Here is a 12,982-nt window from a genome sequence, read left to right as displayed (position 1 = left end):
GATGGCTTCACCTGCTACCTTAGGGCAGTCTTATCCACTCTGGGGATATAGAAAGAAACTGAGATATGATGCTGGACGAGGGGGAGAAAGTGCTTTGCTTCACAGTCAAAGGGTCAGGCCTTGTAGGATCTCTCACAAATGTTGCAATGTAGTTGTGGCTGAGAAGCTATGGCAACAGAGTAGAACTCCACTGGGCAATTCCTGTGTAGGTTTGAATCCTACTGTCTATGAACCATCCCCTTTGCATGCTTGCCTTAAGATTTCCAAAAGTAACAGACAGACCTCTGGATTTGGCCAAGGCCCTTTGCTTCTCCTGTGACACCTTGGAGTGCTGTCTACTTGCAAGGGCTTCCTGAATTAGGTCTTCTTCCAAGTCCTGCCTTCCTTAGGACCATCTTTCCATGGTGAATCAAGAGAGACAAACAGCCCACTTTGTCTTCAGTCCTTGGAGGCAGGAGAGGCCCACCTTTCCTGCAAGAGTCTCTGAGGGCGGGTGCTTCTTTTATAGGGTGTGTATATAAGGTATCTTCCAAGCCATACCAGGGGCTTGACAAATGCCTTGTCTTCCCAAGGGAAGGGCAGTGAGCACAATGAAGAAGCACAAAGAACCCCAAGTGGGATTAAATCCACAATCCTTATTTTAGGAGGCCACTGATTTATCCATTAGGCTATTGGGGCTGAACCCAAGCAGCCTTGCTCACTGGTGGAAGAGCTGAGATGGCACATATGCTTACGCATCGCCACTGATAGCATCATTCATCTGGGAATAAGTGAGCCTTTCTGGCCTTGGCTAAGGACAGCTGTGGGATGGTGCCACTTTCATTCCACATGTGCCCCTCCGCTCTGGATGCAGACAAGTTATTTCATTTATAAGCTGAACCAAGTCATTTTCTGGAAGCCTTAGAATACATCTAGGGTGTTGATAACTAGCATTTCTTAGCTCTAAGCCCCTGTCTAAGCCTTTGGATGGCTTTGCCTGACATCTTAAGGCAGCCTCATAGCCCATAGGGATGTGGAAAGACACGGAGCTTACCTCAATGCTTCTAATACTCCATACCTATTGTATCGAGGAGGAAGGGGAGAGGAGCTCCATGACACTTTCCTTAGTGGCTGGTAGGGCAACACAGACTCTTCCTCTACTCTGGGTTCTACTCCAGAAACCTGTAGAGATGAGTCAGGTCTGCCCCTTCAGACTCCTTGATGTCTCCCTAGACTACTTTCTATCTTGACCTGTTGTGATACACTGTATACCATGTAACACCCATTAGGCCCCTGTATTCAACACTTTTATATAGTTATGGGATATTTTGTACAAAGTATGCCTTATGAGGTTTCATTTGAAAACTCAATCTGCTGAATATCATTGTCTTGTAAAAATGTGTGTAACAACACTGTGTGTAAAACTATGAGATTTTACAGAATGATTGTTACTGAAATGTGCTGTAATTCTGGGGGACACTCACAAGCCAATTTCTCAGAAGTGAAGGCACACTGGCTTGCCAACAAAATGCTGGAGCAATTACCTGTTTAATTGGAAATTCAACAGAAATGGGGGGAAGGATAACAAAAAAATTTACAATTCATATGAAGGACTGATTGCAGAGCATTATGCAATGGAACTGCCTAACCTCAGGGGCTGGAATATAAGAAGGGAGAACACACAGATTACCTCTCCTCCACCATCTCTAGTCACAGCAGCAAGATCATTTGAAACACAAAGAACCATCATTGAACTGGGGGGAAGTGGTACTAACTGGAAGGCTTTCCGATTAGCATGGACTGCTGAAAGTTTTGGGGTGAGATAAATCCTTTTGCTTTCAAATCTTCTTCAGCTTGGTAAAGTTTAGGAATTAGTTTGCTGTTTTATCTTTTTAATTCTTTTGTAACTGTTTTGACTTTTATGGATTTATCACTTATAATCACTTAAAATCTATCTTTCTATAGTTAATAAACTTGTTTTACTGTCTTAGCTAAACCAGTGTGTTTCGGTTGAAGAATCTCAACTCAGTGTTTGGAGAATCTCAACTCAGGTAAACAAAGGCTACGGCATAATCATTTTCTTTGATAAAATGACAAACTATTAATGAGCTTGCTCTGTTCAGTAGTGTGCTGGATGGTACAAGATGCACATTTCTGAGGTGCAAGGCTGGTTTTAAGAATTTTCGAGTATCACGCTGTACATAGTTCATGAGTGACTGGGAGAGAATTCATATAACTTTGCTGGATTTTTTTTCACATAATAAAGGCTGTGTGGGCAGAGCTTGGAGAGGCTGCTTTTCACTACCAAAGCAGTGTAAGAGACACCCTGGTCTGGAGAGTTAAGGGGGCACAGTGGTTCAGATTGTATCCTGGGGGATGTCATGCCTGTCTCTAGGCTTTTTCCCCCCTGCGCCCTTTACATGTTCTGCAGAGTTCTTTCCAGCTCTTGTAATGGGCAACACCTCCTAGATTTGCTCCCTGGAGGTCAGGTTCCTGCCCTTTCCACAAAGCTTGCTCCACACATCTTCCCAATATCTCTTCTGGCCATTTCCAGAGTTCCCTTCTTGGCAGAGGATCCCAAGGCCTACTCTCCACCTGGGCCATCTTCCTTCCTACTGCCCTGAACTCCTTTCTTTATTAGTGACTGCTGGCCCTCTCAGCTGGGACCCATCTTTAATTGGGCCTGGCCCACCCTATAAGGTGCAGCTGAGTGCACTAATTGCTCTCTGTCTCCAGTTACGTATTTCTATAACACAGTGGGGGACGCAAAGGAATATTTTAAAAATATTTTCTATGTATGATATCTGTATATACTTTAAAATAGCTTAAATTATGTAATCCTGAGGGAAATTCGCTGCAATCCTCTTAATAAATGTTTAAATGTAAAAACCATATAATTACACTCCAAAGCAGAAAATACTAAATAGTGAATTTGCCAATAATCACAACCCTAAAATGACTACTTACCTGCAAAGAATAAAAGTACTGCAAGCATATATTGTGTCAAAATATAAAAGAGAGAATAAGATCTGTTATAATTCTTTATACCAGAGCATAAAAGCATGAATAATAAAGTGAAATCTGTTCTAAAACTAGACTATATATATTTTAAATAGCATTCTGTGGCCAGGCTTTTATCAGCTTTCCATTGCACTGTTTCATAGTAAATGATTTATACCAGGGATCAAAAACCTTTGGCACGCAGCCCGTCAGGGAAATCTGCTGTCAGGCTGGGACGGTTTGCTTACCTGCAGCATCCACAGGTTTGGCTGATCACATCTTCCACTGGCCACAGTTTGCCGTTCCAGTCCAACGGGGGCTGTGGGAAGTGGTGGTGCACATATACCTCAGCCCACACCGCTTCCCGCCGCCCGCATTGGCCTGGAACGGCGAACTGTGGCCAGTGGGAGCTGCGATCAGCCTAACCTGCAGACACTGCAGGTAAACAAACCGTCCCAGCCCACCAGCGGATTTCCCTGATGGGCCACGTGCCAAAGGTTGCCATTCCCTGATTTATACCTATTTCACCACATTAGGCTGAAAAAGCTTCTTGCACCTTTTGTTATTTAAATCAGTCCATCTAAGCAGCTTCTAAGTAGCTATCTAAGCAGGTGACAGATTATTCTCTTTTACTTATGCAATTTGAAATACTTCCAACTATCAAGGATAAACAAAAAGACAGAGTTTTGTTTTAATGTTTATTGAAAATGTGTTTCTTCTTATTACCACTTGTAGGGAGTCAGGATGGCCTCCCTCTCAACCAGAGGGTAAAGAGCCACTCTCTCAGCCTGAGTGGGCGGAGCCAGGCCAAGCTTACTCCATCCCCCAGAAGGGGAGGGATAGAACAGGAAGTACAAGGGGCGGGGCCCTTAGCTCAGTCAGGGCAGCACCAGGGAGGGAGACAGACACAGGCTTCCGGCTGTTCCCTGTAGACCCTGCTGCTGAACCAGGGGACACCCTGGACCAGGGGAAGCCTGACCCAGAGGAAGGACTCGGGCTACCAGGACTGCTGGCCGCAGAGTACCCTGAGAAACTGGAGGAGCCGGGCAGCAACTGGAGCCTAAGTGAGCCCAATGTTGAGGGTGAGCTGGAGCTACCGGGGACTGAATACCCCGACTAGTTTAGGAACCAGAGGGACCCACTCGAGAGACTGGGTAGGAAGTAGCCCAGGGGTGGAACTGGACAGTGTGGTGAGTTAGTGTTTGGTCAGCGTGTGGCGGACAGATCCCTGCTGACCCAGTGGCGGGACCCTCTCCTCCCACCACTGTCAGGGCTCTGGGCTGGAATGCAGTGGAGTTGGGTGGGCCTGTGTTCCCCTACCCCTGCCACCCCGCTTTGGGGTGGCAGAACCCCAATAAAGAGCTAAGGACTCTGGCTGGCGCTCCCCTGCCTGAGAGGCGCGCCACAGACTCTTACTGGTGCTTCCCTGCCTGAGGGGTGTGCCATGAACTCTGGCCGGTACTCCTGTGTTGCGCCAACTGCGACGACACACCTCCCTCTGCTAATTCCTCGTTGATGGAGAGGTGTGACCAAGGCCTTTCGGCAAGGCAGTAGCTCCCCACTACCCCCCAGAGGCTCAGCAGACCAACTGAGACCTTGCTACACTGCTATAGATTTTTTATCATGCTAGGTGCTTCAAGGACCAAAAACAGTAACATGGTCCCAGCCCCAAAGAATATACATTTGAAACAAACAAAAAGAGAGTCAAAAAGAGAGTAACAAAAGCTGCTGCAGTTAGGCAAAAGTCACATTAGGGTAGACAGCTTGGTCTAATGGATAGGCCACTGGACTGGGAGTCCCAGTTCTGCCACTGACTTGAACTGTGAGTGGGACTTCGGGCAAGTTACTTCCCTATTCTGCATCCGTTTACCTTCCTGCCCTTTGTCTTCTCTTTTTAGACTGTAAGTTCTTCAGGGCCAGTAGGACTCTCATGTCTCTCATGGTGGGTAGAACAGAGCTGAGCACAGTGGGGGGCCCCCGTCTCAGTTGGGCATTAGAGTAATACAAGTGATCACCAACAATAATTAGCACTATGATTTTGTCATGCCAATTTTTAATACATTTCATGACAGAGGTATGGGAAAACAACAATATGTCACAGGAAGTGGAAAAGTGGGGAACTATGGGGAGGTGGGGTTGTAGAGTGAACCCTGCCCTGCAGTGGTGGCTCCTGTCCCAGAGGACTGGGCTGGGCTCCCTGCTCTGGGTGTTGCAACCTGGCTCATGTGGCCACTACTCCATTCAGGTTTGGAGTCTCCACTCCTCTATCTCCATCTACAGATCTTGTGTGCTAGGTCACAATGCCGCTCAATCTGGGGGCATTTCATGGACTTAATTCTAATTCACAGTTTCTGTGGCCTCCATGACAAAATGGTAGCCTTAACAATAATTAGGTCCATGATATTTTTAATGTAATATTTACCTTTGTTACCCTCACACTCGCATTACCTCACTCATCTTATGATAACTCTATATAGAAGGGAGAATGAGGGTTTCTAGGCCTGTTGAAGAGGTGTATTTTTAGAATTGACTTGAAAAAGAAGAAGCTAGAGGCATGACAGAGCAGGTTCTTAGCAGTATAGCTCCACTATAGAAAGTAAAATCTGTCTTATTTCTCTATACCTATAATCGAATTGCTTGACTCCACTGATAGCATACTCAGAGCCCAGGACACCCTGGGAGCTGGCTAAATGGAAGTCTGAAGCATTCAAGAAAATTAACTCACAGGTCTGTGGTGGCAAGTTGTGTGGGGGAGAGAAGAGCTCATGGAAATGAACTTCCCACCTTGTGTGCTCTGCTGGACTGGATTTTAGGCCACTGAGTATCAATCTGTTGGTACTTGCAGCCATGCAAACTGTGGGAATTAATGTAACTCTTACGGCTGGCTGGTGTAAATTCCCTGCATCATTATGAGTGGGAACACCATCTGTTCTGACTGTGCAAAACTGTAAAAGAAAACATCTGGGAGTGCATAGTTCTTTACCTTCAGGGATTTGACAAGAGACTCAGGATGTTGCAGGGGATTTCTCACACACTCAGGACTGTCACCCAAATCTCAGGACTTTCAGTGGTGTGACAGGCTATTTCCATGCATGTGTGGATGTGACAGTGCACAGAAGAGAAGAGGTAAAGAGAGGTCCAGGATGCAAAGAAAACTATTCCTGGATTCTTAACCCAATTGCCTCCAGTCATTGAAAGCTGAGGCTAAAGTAACTGGATTTGCAAATATTGAAATGAATTGATGTTATTTTTCCAATGACAGAGTGGAGATTGTTCAGCTAAGAGAAAAGTCTGGACCTTTTCATTCATTCACTGTAGGTGGGGGTATGAGATTGTTTGGAAGAAACCACCCATTTGCTATAGAGGGCCTTTTCCTACCATGGAAAGATTCCTTTGGAGTGTGGTCAAGCCTCCTTCTCCTCTCAGCTACTTCTTTATAAATGGGATGGATGGAGATTAATTCACTTAGAAACTTACATGCCACGGGATGCTCTCTCTAGGTTACAAAAATGATGGTTAGTAAAACTTTCCAGCATAAACGGCTCATCTTCTTTGCCTCATTGGTTTTGCCTCAACTTCTTCTTATGTTTAACTTTACAAAGGGACAATAAAATCTATCCAGAGGGCTTCCCCTCTGAGAACTAACTTTTGTAAGACTTAACTCTTGGCTAAAGATATATGAATAGAAAGAGTGAGGCATATGGACTGTTTGTTTAACATCAGGACTTCTAGCTCAAGCAATTGAAAGCCAAAACCAATACAACTACTGCACCATATTGAATCTTGTCATACTGTCTGGAAATTTTTATCCCTTTCACTCTCCTCAGCTCAATGTTTGTTTCCATAAATGTAAACACCAAACCCTGTTTATTTTTGTAACTAGGTAAATTTAGTGGACTAGAAATTTTCTTCTTAGAGATTCAGGTTTACCATCTGAATTGGGTGCTCAGCTCCACTGAAAAGCTCACACTGAAGTCAATGGAATTGCTGGTACTCAGCACTTCTGAAAATCAGATCATACCATGTTTGAGTTTGGGTGCCCAGGGTTCAGTTTCAATATCCATATGAAGTTTCCTAACCAAGGGCTGGTCCACACTAAGAAGCGGGGTCGAACTAGGGTACGCAAGTTCAGCTACGTGAATAGCGTAGTTGAATTCAAAGTACCCTAGTTTGAACTACTCACCCGTCCAGACGCCGCGGAATTGAAGTCCGTGGCTCCAAGGTCGACTCCACCACCGCCGTTTGCAGTGGTGGAGTACCGGAGTCGACCGCGGTGCTTCCGGAGTTCGAACTATCGCGTCCACATTAGACGCGATAGTTCAAACTCCGAGAAGTCGAACTCACCGTGTCGACCCGGCTGGTAAGTGTAGACTAGCCCCAAGAGGCCTATGCTTGACTTAGTTGGGAGTGACAGATTGCTTATGACCTCTGAAAAATCAGGCCACTGTTATTTAAGTACCAAAACATGGAACTAGATTCCTAGCTATATCTGTGCTCAAGTTTGAAAATGGTGCCTATAGCGCCCATCCCGCTTATGTTATCCTTTACTCTTGAGAAGTTATCCCGTACACTACTAAATCATGCATGCCTTGGTGAGTAGTAGGACATCTGATAAGTGTCAACACTTTTGTTGATATTAATATATTAGACAACACTTTGGCATGGCCTAGAATGTTAATTCCCTGATTTAAAAAATCCATCAAGTAACATTTTTAATACTTAAAAAGTGTCTTTAGCAATGTGATAAATACTATATATCCTATTATACCAATTATAACATTTTTGAAAGAGCACTATACTACTGAAAAATACTAATACCATTGTTTGTATCAGTATTAGATGCTTTTAAAATCCAACTGGCTGGTAGCTCTTCTCAATTCCTCATCTCTAGGTACTGAATCTATCCTCATAGCATTGGTGTGAGTTTTAGTAGCTATTAACCTATGATAAGTGTTATTTTAGACTTTCATTTTTTATTAATCATGCACACAGAAGGGAAAGCAATCTACCAATCTTGCATTTAAAACACATCTGACAAAACCTCAGTGCACTTATGAGCTCAAATATTTTCTTCAGGGAACTTTGGAAAGGTTTGAGCATGGTCAGAAATACACTAATAGACACAAAGGTCCATTATTCAGAAAAACACATAAGCAGGTACTTATCTTTAAGCATGTGCTTAAATTCCATTAATGTCAATGGGACTTATGCACATGTGTAGCTGCTTAAATGCCTTTCTGAATCAGAGTTGAAGTTCCTTAGAACAGATTATAAGGCACATGACTACAGTGGGGATGTGCTGGTCTCATAGACTTGGAGACAAAGCCCTATATTTCTCCACAGAGTGGATACAGCACATGCAACAACTGAACAAGCTTACTTGTATGGCCATGCTAATATGCCTCAGTTCTGATCTGGAGAGTGATGATCTGACTCCATTGGCTTCAAAAGGGTCAGGATTTCACCTGGAGACTTTAAGATAGATGCTGTCCATGCCTACTCAGTCCTTGACCTCTCCAGTAAGTCTGGAAACCAGGGTCCCAATTACAGTGGTGATTGTTCTGATGTGGACACCAATCCAGTGGTTACTGGAATGAAACCAAACAAATATTACTACCATTGAATAACCATCACATAGTAAGTTTTTGGCTATTACCAATCAGGACTTGAATGACTATTCTAGAAGTCACAGACTTTGTCACTTTATCAATCTGTTGGTTACCCAAACATATTTTAAGAAATATATACAAATGAAGAGTAGCATTCAAGTTCTACAAAGGATTTTCACGTTGGGAAAAGAGATTTAATATTTCCCTAATACTCTAATTTTTTCAAGACTATCACCACAGCAGTGCCACACACCTTTATTTTGCAGTAGAAGGATATTCTTTTTGAGATGTGGAATTTGTGATTAAGATCTTACTATTCACTATCAATAAAACCATCCATTTTTCACTGTCACTTTCACATCCTGTAAGAATGGGATGCAATGATGAAAAGATAAATACTAAGACATACTTTTCAGGATGCCAAAGAATGCAGCGACCAAGGGGGACGCAGGTTGCGATAGCTCTGAAGTGGCCCACGGGAATCCCCAAACATCCTCTCCTGAACCGCACCATCCAACCCCAAGAAATATTGCACCTGATTTCTGAAACCCTCAGGATGCCCTCTAGCTCTGCATCTTCCTCTCTGAATCCAAAAGCACTAAGAAAACAACAACAGAGATCTGCCTCCCTGACTTTTACAAACAAAATGGTGTCTGAGCCAGATGGAAAGCAGCTGATGGATGTAATAAAATAGGTGGCTGCAGATAGTAATTAAATTAAACCTAAAGTTTCCATCCTACAGAACACCATGATTGAGATTCTGAGCGTGCTACAAGCTCTATCCAGATGGATGAGTGAAGCAGAACACAGAATTTCTGAAGTGGAAGATGATTTTAAAGAGAACAGTTTACAGGTGCTGAAGAACTGTAATGGTATAAAGACTACTAAAACCAAGCTAATTGATCTAGCAAACTGCTCATGACAAGGGAACAACATCAAGATTTTGGGTATTCCTGAGGGAATAGAGAAATATAACCCCCCTGAATTTGTCCCTAAACTTCTAACTAAATTGATGGATCTATTGTTGGATTTTTGTTTTGATATAACAGACGTTTTGCAGCATGAGCTTTCGTGGGTGAATACCCACTTCTTCGGATGCAAGCATCCGGATGACTTGCATCCGAAGAAGTGGGTATTCACCCACGAAAGCTCATGCTGCAAAACGTCTGTTAGTCTATAAGGTGCCACAGGATTCTTTGTTGCTTTTACAGATCCAGACTAACACGGCTACCCCTCTGATACTTGTTTTGATATAGTGCAAGCACACTGGGCTCTTGCCCTCAAGCCAGCTCCAGGAAGTCAGCCTAGAGTATTGATTGTGAAGTTCCTGAAGTTTACCACTAAGGATGTATATTGCAGAAATCCAGAGGGAAGAAAAGAAACTGTTTTGGGGAGAACCTGCACTTAAAATACTGCTTTGTTCAAGATTATGAACGTGATATGGTTGCAGTGAATGCAGCTTTTAATCAAGCAGAACAATTGGCCAGGAAGATGGACTTGAAGTATTGTATTAAATACTCTGCAATGCTCCATATTAAAAATGATAAGATAGTATCATTCCATTCCTCCCAGGAAGCAGAATAATATCTTTAAAAAATCTGCAACCTCCTCCCTTGTAAAAGGAGTTATCTATGGAATGATACAACCATATGGAATGTATGTATTGTTCTCTGAGATGTGATATGTGTGTCTAAACAAATTGATGGGTGCTAGTTGATACTGATATGTTAGTTTAGTTTCTTTTCTTTTCTCTCTCACTGGGGTAGAAGGGTTATTACCAATTTACTTCCTATTGCCTTAACTTACAGAAAAAGAGCATCAATGTAAAATCTACCATTTGATTAGTGATTATGTATATTTGGCATTGTTTCATTAGATGGTGCTTCCTTATAGACTAAAGTATCAAGCTTCTATTGGTAGTAGATGATTACTGTAGTTTTAATGATTGGGACCCCAGGGACTGTGAAAATCTCCAAGTTTCACAAAATGCAGCCTCCCCCTTTGGGTGTTAAGTGTATATTTTTGGACTGTTTAAACAGATTCTTCTTTTTGATTGTATGGTATGAACATGTATTTCTCTCTCCACTATCTTTTTCTGTTTTGTTTTTTTCACTTATTTAATTCCCCTTTCTCACCCTGTCATGCTGGGAGCTTCTTTCCCACTCCTGTAGAATATGTCCTGGGAAGCGACAACCTACCCCTGGACTGTATAACTTTTGTTGCTTAGATATGCAAGAGCTGTGTGCTGCTTAGGAAAATTTGCAATTTTGTATTTATTCACAGAGCAACTTTCTAGTTTAGCTGGTACATTTTAACAATGAAGGCTCCGATAATTAAATGTGTCCCCTAGAATATAAAGGGTTTTAATTACTCTGTTAAAAGAAAATTATATTCAATATTTTATAAAAGAGAATGTTGACATTGCCATGTTCCAGGAGACACATCTGACAGAACATGAAGCTTGTAAACTAAAGAGAGATTGGGTGGGCCTCCCAGTTCCTAGTTGCGTTAATTCTGAAGCAAGGGCTGTCTGTATTTTAATACATAAAAAGTTGAATTTTAATATTCTGAGCACAAGATCTGACAGTGAGGGCAGATTTACTTCCCTTAAGGCTGAAATTGGCCATTCTATAATCATCTTTGCCAATCTCTGTGGGCCAAACCAGGATGAGCCCAAATTTCTCATAATTTTTAATGAGCATAAATGACAAGGGCACCAGCCTCTGGAGACTTTAACAAAACTCTAGACCTGGTCCTTAATAAATCTTTTCCATCTCCATATAAAAACACTAATACTCATCACGTACTTCATACATACATGGCCGACTGAGGCTTACAAGATGAGTGGAGATTGGGTAATCCTATGGCCAGACACTATAGTTCTTTTTCTGCAGCTCATTGAACATATTCAAGATTGGACTATTTCTTACTGTCACAAGGTTTGATCAATTCTGTTACTGACTGTGACATTGGTACTATTGTTATGTCTGACCATGCTTCTACACAGATGTCTTTTAGGCCCCCAGGTTGTGCACCCTCAGCTACAATGTGGAGACTAAATACCTCTCTGCTGTTTGATACATCATCTGTTAACTCTATCCAGCAGGAGTTAGAACTAAAAAAACAAATGCTCCCACCGCTTCATCGGTTGCCATGCTGAAATGGAGAGCTCACAGAACTGATATCCTCAGATAATTTGCATCAACTGATTGATATTATTGCTGCTTTGAGATATTCTAAAGAACCCTTAGCTGTCATTTCTTTAGATGCTGAACAGGCCTTTGGCCACGTAGTTTGGGGCTATCTTTTTCATGTGTTAGCAAAATAAATCAATTTATTGCTTGGAATAAGGTTTTATACTCTACCCCGACTTCCTGGGTATTTACCAAAGATGATATTTCTTTACCATGTCCATTACAAAGAGGTACGAGGCAGGGCTGCCCCCTTTCTCCTCTTCTGTTTGATTTAGTTCTAGAACATTTAACCATTGCCATTCATGCAAATCAACATATTTGTGATATCAAGGTGGAACAAACAGAGCATAAAATTATGCTCTATATGCCAGTGGTGCTCTTGTATTTGTATCTAAGGCCTGGTCTACACTAGGACTTTAATTCGAATTTATCAGCGTATATTGAACTAACGCTCAACCGCCCACCACAGGAAAAGCCATTTAACTGAACTAGAGGGTTTTTTTTGGTTCGAAATGGTACTCCACCCCGGCAGGAGTAATAACGCTACTATTAGCTGCTAGGCTTGGTGTGGGCTTGGTGTGAATGTAACGCTCCGGGGCAGCTAGCCCCGTGCACACACTCTGTTGCTCTCTGGACAGCAGTCCGAGCTTGATTCTGGCCAGCCACACCACACAGAAATGACCGCGAAAATTTTGAATTCATTTTTTGTCTTGTTGAATTTGAATCTGACGACGTTCTGCTCGCGGCGCGCGCACCCACACGCACGCAGCGCTCAAGAGCAGCAGCCAGCAGGAGAGAGCAATCCCAGAGAGGCCCCAGAGACCCCCAGGACATGGACTGGAGAAGTCCAGGATCTGATCTGATCGTGGGGAGTCTGTGTCTGTGCTCTCGCGCTCAACAAAGCGGAACGAAGAAAACCTTTCAAGCTAAGCCAAGAAGAAGGATAAAGCACAGATGATAGCGGATGCAGTGTGCCGTGAAAGTGAGGACCTAAGACAAGGGTATCAAAAAAGTCGAGCAAGCAAGCAGCCGGAGCCCCAACCCAGCCATGCCCATCTCCCGAGGCACTGCATGCCACCATAGTCTGGTCTGCTGCCAGTGCCCCACCAGTGTGTGAGTGGACTGGAGGATGGAAGTATGACGTCCGAGGACCCTTCCTCCATGGACATGATGGGAGGGTGAGGAAGGGGGAGGCGCAGG

At 43.2% G+C, this 12,982-nt stretch overlaps 1 long non-coding RNA gene across 1 annotated transcript in view; it reads right to left on the bottom strand.

Moving 5' to 3' along the window:
- Positions 1-12,982, bottom strand: part of LOC120395724 — a 43,020-nt gene that overhangs the window by 12,013 nt on the left and 18,025 nt on the right. The window contains exon 2 of the long non-coding RNA XR_005592754.1: positions 8,360-8,567. This is a non-coding gene — a long non-coding RNA (uncharacterized LOC120395724). The remainder of the gene's footprint in view (positions 1-8,359; positions 8,568-12,982) is intronic.

The sequence above is a fragment of the Mauremys reevesii genome, linkage group 1 (genome assembly GCF_016161935.1).
Source record: "Mauremys reevesii isolate NIE-2019 linkage group 1, ASM1616193v1, whole genome shotgun sequence".
In the NCBI taxonomy this organism is placed as follows: Eukaryota; Metazoa; Chordata; order Testudines; family Geoemydidae; genus Mauremys; species Mauremys reevesii.
The sequence above is the reverse complement of the archived record's forward strand: the minus strand, read 5'-3'. Positions and strand labels throughout refer to the sequence as shown.